Here is a 5,000-nt window from a genome sequence, read left to right on the forward strand (position 1 = left end):
GTTATGGTTCCTTAGATCGTACCCACATTTACTTGGATAACTGTGGTAATTCTAGAGCTAATACATGCAAACAGAGCTCCAACCGGAAACGGAAGGAGCGCTTTTATTAGATCAAAACCAATCGGTGGCGGTCTCCGTCATCGTACAACTTGGTGACTCTGAATAACTTTACGCTGATCGCACGGTCTCGCACCGGCGACGCATCTTTCAAATGTCTGCCTTATCAACTGTCGATGGTAGGTTCTGCGCCTACCATGGTTGTAACGGGTAACGGGGAATCAGGGTTCGATTCCGGAGAGGGAGCCTGAGAAACGGCTACCACATCCAAGGAAGGCAGCAGGCGCGCAAATTACCCACTCCCGGCACGGGGAGGTAGTGACGAAAAATAACGATACGGGACTCATCCGAGGCCCCGTAATCGGAATGAGTACACTCTAAACCCTTTAACGAGGATCAATTGGAGGGCAAGTCTGGTGCCAGCAGCCGCGGTAATTCCAGCTCCAATAGCGTATATTAAAGTTGTTGCGGTTAAAAAGCTCGTAGTCGAATCTGTGTCCCGCGCCGCCGGTTCATCGTTCGCGGTGTCAACTGGCGTGCCGCGGGACGTCCTGCCGGTGGGCTTAGCTCGAGAGGGCGGCCCAACTCAATCCCGCCGCGGTGCTCTTCATTGAGTGTCGAGGTGGGCCGGCACGTTTACTTTGAACAAATTAGAGTGCTTAAAGCAGGCTAAAACTTCGCCTGAATACTGTGTGCATGGAATAATGGAATAGGACCTCGGTTCTATTTTGTTGGTTTTCGGAACCCCGAGGTAATGATTAATAGGAACGGATGGGGGCATTCGTATTGCGACGTTAGAGGTGAAATTCTTGGATCGTCGCAAGACGGACAGAAGCGAAAGCATTTGCCAAAAACGCTTTCATTGATCAAGAACGAAAGTTAGAGGTTCGAAGGCGATCAGATACCGCCCTAGTTCTAACCATAAACGATGCCAGCTAGCGATCCGCCGACGTTCTTCCGATGACTCGGCGGGCAGCTTCCGGGAAACCAAAGCTTTTGGGTTCCGGGGGAAGTATGGTTGCAAAGCTGAAACTTAAAGGAATTGACGGAAGGGCACCACCAGGAGTGGAGCCTGCGGCTTAATTTGACTCAACACGGGAAACCTCACCAGGCCCGGACACCGGAAGGATTGACAGATTGAGAGCTCTTTCTTGATTCGGTGGGTGGTGGTGCATGGCCGTTCTTAGTTGGTGGAGCGATTTGTCTGGTTAATTCCGATAACGAACGAGACTCTAGCCTGCTAAATAGGCGTATTTCGACATCCCAAAGGCCCGTCGATCCTGGGTTCGCCCGGTGGTCGTGCGCGGTTTTTACTGTCGGCGTACAAACAATTCTTCTTAGAGGGACAGGCGGCTTCTAGCCGCACGAGATTGAGCAATAACAGGTCTGTGATGCCCTTAGATGTTCTGGGCCGCACGCGCGCTACACTGAAGGAATCAGCGTGTCCTCCCTGACCGAGCGGTCCGGGTAACCCGCTGAACCTCCTTCGTGCTAGGGATTGGGGCTTGCAATTGTTCCCCATGAACGAGGAATTCCCAGTAAGCGTGAGTCATAAGCTCGCGTTGATTACGTCCCTGCCCTTTGTACACACCGCCCGTCGCTACTACCGATTGAATGATTTAGTGAGGTCTTCGGACCGGTACGCGATGGCGTTTCGACGTCGTCGATGTCGCTGGGAAGATGACCAAACTTGATCATTTAGAGGAAGTAAAAGTCGTAACAAGGTTTCCGTAGGTGAACCTGCGGAAGGATCATTAACGTGTCCTCGTACACACGAATTTTGACATATGTATAATTTATTATTATGCATTTTCATTTGATCGTGTCGATGTACACTTTATGTTTTTACAACACCGTCGTCGATGACATGGAGTCGACGGCACGATCTTTTGTCGTGCCGTTGCTTGTTTCTTTTTGAAACACCGTGTGTACGACGTTTTGAACTACGAATCGTACATATTCGGAAAAACAATAGCGTTACGCTGGCCCGCAGCGCCGGTCCTTGCGATCGAGTTTTTCACCTTTTTTGAACGAGAAAAACCGAATTCGCTCGGGCATACGGCTGTTTCTTCGGGTACCTAGATTTTTTGATTTTTTTTGTACTATCTCTCGATCTTTTCCAATGATGGAAAGAAGGAGGGACGCTTTCGGTTTTTCGACCGGATCGCGGAAAGTTGTGAACTCCACCGCGAAAGTCGAAAGACGTTAGAAGTCCTCTTTTTTCGGACACACGGAGAGGATGTAGCAGAGTAGTCGAGAAAGAAGAAAATCGCAGGTGTCGAATTAGGTTACGACACCGTGGGTTTTAAATGATTTACGCCCGGCTACGGGACCGGCGAGAAACGCTCCCGATTCTACGATTCGCGTGAATGATGTTCGTCGTTAGACGCTTCAAAGAGTTTTTTGAAAGCGCCGTTAAACGAGCGATCGCACACACATCACACCTTGCTTTTTTAATGTTTTTGGTAGATGTGGTAAAGTGATTTCGTTAGAAACGGTAAAATTCTCTTTACGGAGCGTACGACTGCACCATTTCAAAATTATATACACCGTCAATCGTCATTAAGTCACGATATAGAACGGTAAACTTGAGGATTTTATGTTAGACGCTCAGTCTGGCACGTCTATAAATTTTTTCGTCAAAATTCACGATCTGTCTTCGGTTTGGCGACGAAAAAATATAGAAAGAAAATTGAAACACGAACACAAAGACCGCCCGCGAAAATCTCTTTTCGCTTACGGCGGATACTAATTCGCTTTTTCATAACGAGTACGATGATGTAATGATGTGTTCATTCCGATCGATCAAAAACCGTCTCTTCGTCACACTTTTTAAAGTGCTTGACACACACACACGCACACTAAATGAAAGACACAATAAAGGAAAACTACCGAAAATGTAGTTTATGAGAGAAAGCAGCATTATTTATTAAAATTATTGCTGAGAAAAAGGAAATTGGCAAATTCCTAATTAAAATCGTATCGAACATGTCCCATCTTCACACATACATGCTCGTACTTTGCGTGTAAAAGCGGAGACCGCGTGAAAAAGAAAAGTGCTTCTTTTTCGGTGCGCGGATACAAATTTGTGTTTGGGTTAATATTTTTTTTAATTTTTTCGTACGCGTAAAACTGAGACCGACGATCGCGTTCCCTTTCAGACGAGAAAGTACGGACGAAAGACAATTAAGAGCGAGAATCATAAATATCCATACCACAACACCGAAATTTTAGACGTGGCACGTTTCGGAACCACGAAGATCATTTTCGTTTCGGATGTACGCACGTACGCAAAAATTTTTGCAAGACGTGTATAGACAGCTGGACGATCGGCATGATCGGGGTTCTTGTGGAACGAGCGTTTAAATTTTAAAAAGATTACCCTGAACGGTGGATCACTTGGCTCGTGGGTCGATGAAGAACGCAGCTAATTGCGCGTCAACTTGTGAACTGCAGGACACATGAACATCGACATTTCGAACGCACATTGCGGTCCTCGGATATAATGTTCCCGGACCACTCCTGGCTGAGGGTCGTGTCAATTTCAAAGACTGCTCGGTTTTCGTTTTCGGACGAAAACGTCGGAGCGTGTTGGATGTGTTGCGACGCGTCGAATAGGTACTCATTAATGTACGTGATCGTCACTTACGTCACGATATAACGACGCACGCCTCGAACGTGTGCCGAGACGTTTACTCGAGCGTGTTTTTTCGTCAAAAAGGACGGGACGGGTATGCTTTGTATTTTTTTTTACAAAGTCCGTCGGACGTCCACCTTGCGAATCATAAATACGAAAGTGTTTACGTCGGCACATGTTCTTGCGTGGTGTGTCGTAGAATCGTGTGTTTGTGTGCGTTTCTCGTGCAGCGAGTAAATTTGCGCGACATCTTAAGACGCGAAAGCGACCAACTACTACTTGTTGTAGTTGTTGGCTGGTCTTTCGGCGTAGCACGTCCTATTTCTTCAACATGTCGTCATTTAAAAAAAAAAAATGGCGTTTTAAGGTTGAGAACGTTATAGACGGTCGTCGTGTCCGAGACGTGTAATGCAAATCGCGACAGACGTCAGATCGTAAGCGTTTCTGTAAACTTAGCCATTTTTTAAAAAGAAAAATGACGAACACGTATAGCAAGGAATGGGAGACGTGTCGTGATCGTCGAAATGACCGAATGAAAAATTTTTATTTTTCATATGCGACCTCAGAGCAGGTGAGACTACCCGCTGAATTTAAGCATATTACTAAGCGGAGGAAAAGAAACTAACTAGGATTCCCTCAGTAGCGGCGAGCGAACAGGGAGAAGCCCAGCACCGAATCCCGCGGCCGAAACCGGACGCCGGGAAATGTGGTGTTAGGGAGGATCCGTCATCCCGAGATCGTGCGGCGCGTCCAAGTCCATCTTGAACGGGGCCACAGCCCATAGAGGGTGCCAGGCCCGTAGCGACCGCTGCCGATAACGGGAGGATCTCTCCTCAGAGTCGGGTTGCTTGAGAGTGCAGCCCTAAGTGGGTGGTAAACTCCATCTAAGGCTAAATATGACCACGAGACCGATAGCGAACAAGTACCGTGAGGGAAAGTTGAAAAGAACTTTGAAGAGAGAGTTCAATAGTACGTGAAACCGTTCAGGGGTAAACCTGAGAAACCCGAAAGGTCGAAAGGGGAGATTCAGCGTGACTCGATGGCGGCGCTGGACGATCGTGTGACAGATGGCGTACGCGTCGTTTGCACCTTTCGTTTTGTCGATCTGCCGTCGAACGCGTGCACTTCTCCCCCTGTAGGACGTCGCGATCCGTTGAGTGCCGGTCTAAGGCCCGCGGTGGAGCTCGTTCGGACGGTTCGCCGTTCGCCGAATGAACCCGTGGTGTTTCCCGATCGGCTCGCTCGACGGTATACAGATGGCGCGGGGCCGCTACACAGTTAGCGTCCGACCTTCGGCAAGCGCGCC

At 48.3% G+C, this 5,000-nt stretch overlaps 2 non-coding genes and 1 pseudogene across 2 annotated transcripts in view; all 3 read left to right on the forward strand.

Moving 5' to 3' along the window:
- LOC148165268 (small subunit ribosomal RNA) lies at positions 1-1,814 on the forward strand (annotated as a pseudogene; the record flags this gene model as incomplete).
- Positions 1,815-3,436: 1,622 nt separating this feature from the next.
- LOC148165269 (5.8S ribosomal RNA) lies at positions 3,437-3,593 on the forward strand. Its single transcript, XR_015771620.1, has one exon. It is a non-coding gene; the product is annotated as a 5.8S ribosomal RNA (ribosomal RNA).
- A 658-nt stretch (positions 3,594-4,251) lies between these two features.
- Positions 4,252-5,000, forward strand: part of LOC148165270 (large subunit ribosomal RNA) — a 4,043-nt gene continuing 3,294 nt past the window's right edge. The window contains exon 1 of the ribosomal RNA XR_015771622.1: positions 4,252-5,000. This exon is cut by the window's right edge and continues 3,294 nt beyond it. This is a non-coding gene — a ribosomal RNA (large subunit ribosomal RNA).

Source organism: Gnatocerus cornutus, unplaced genomic scaffold, assembly GCF_029298725.1.
Source record: "Gnatocerus cornutus isolate USDA-ARS CGAHR unplaced genomic scaffold, icGnaCorn1.1 ctg00000430.1, whole genome shotgun sequence".
Lineage (NCBI taxonomy): Eukaryota > Metazoa > Arthropoda > Insecta > Coleoptera > Tenebrionidae > Gnatocerus > Gnatocerus cornutus.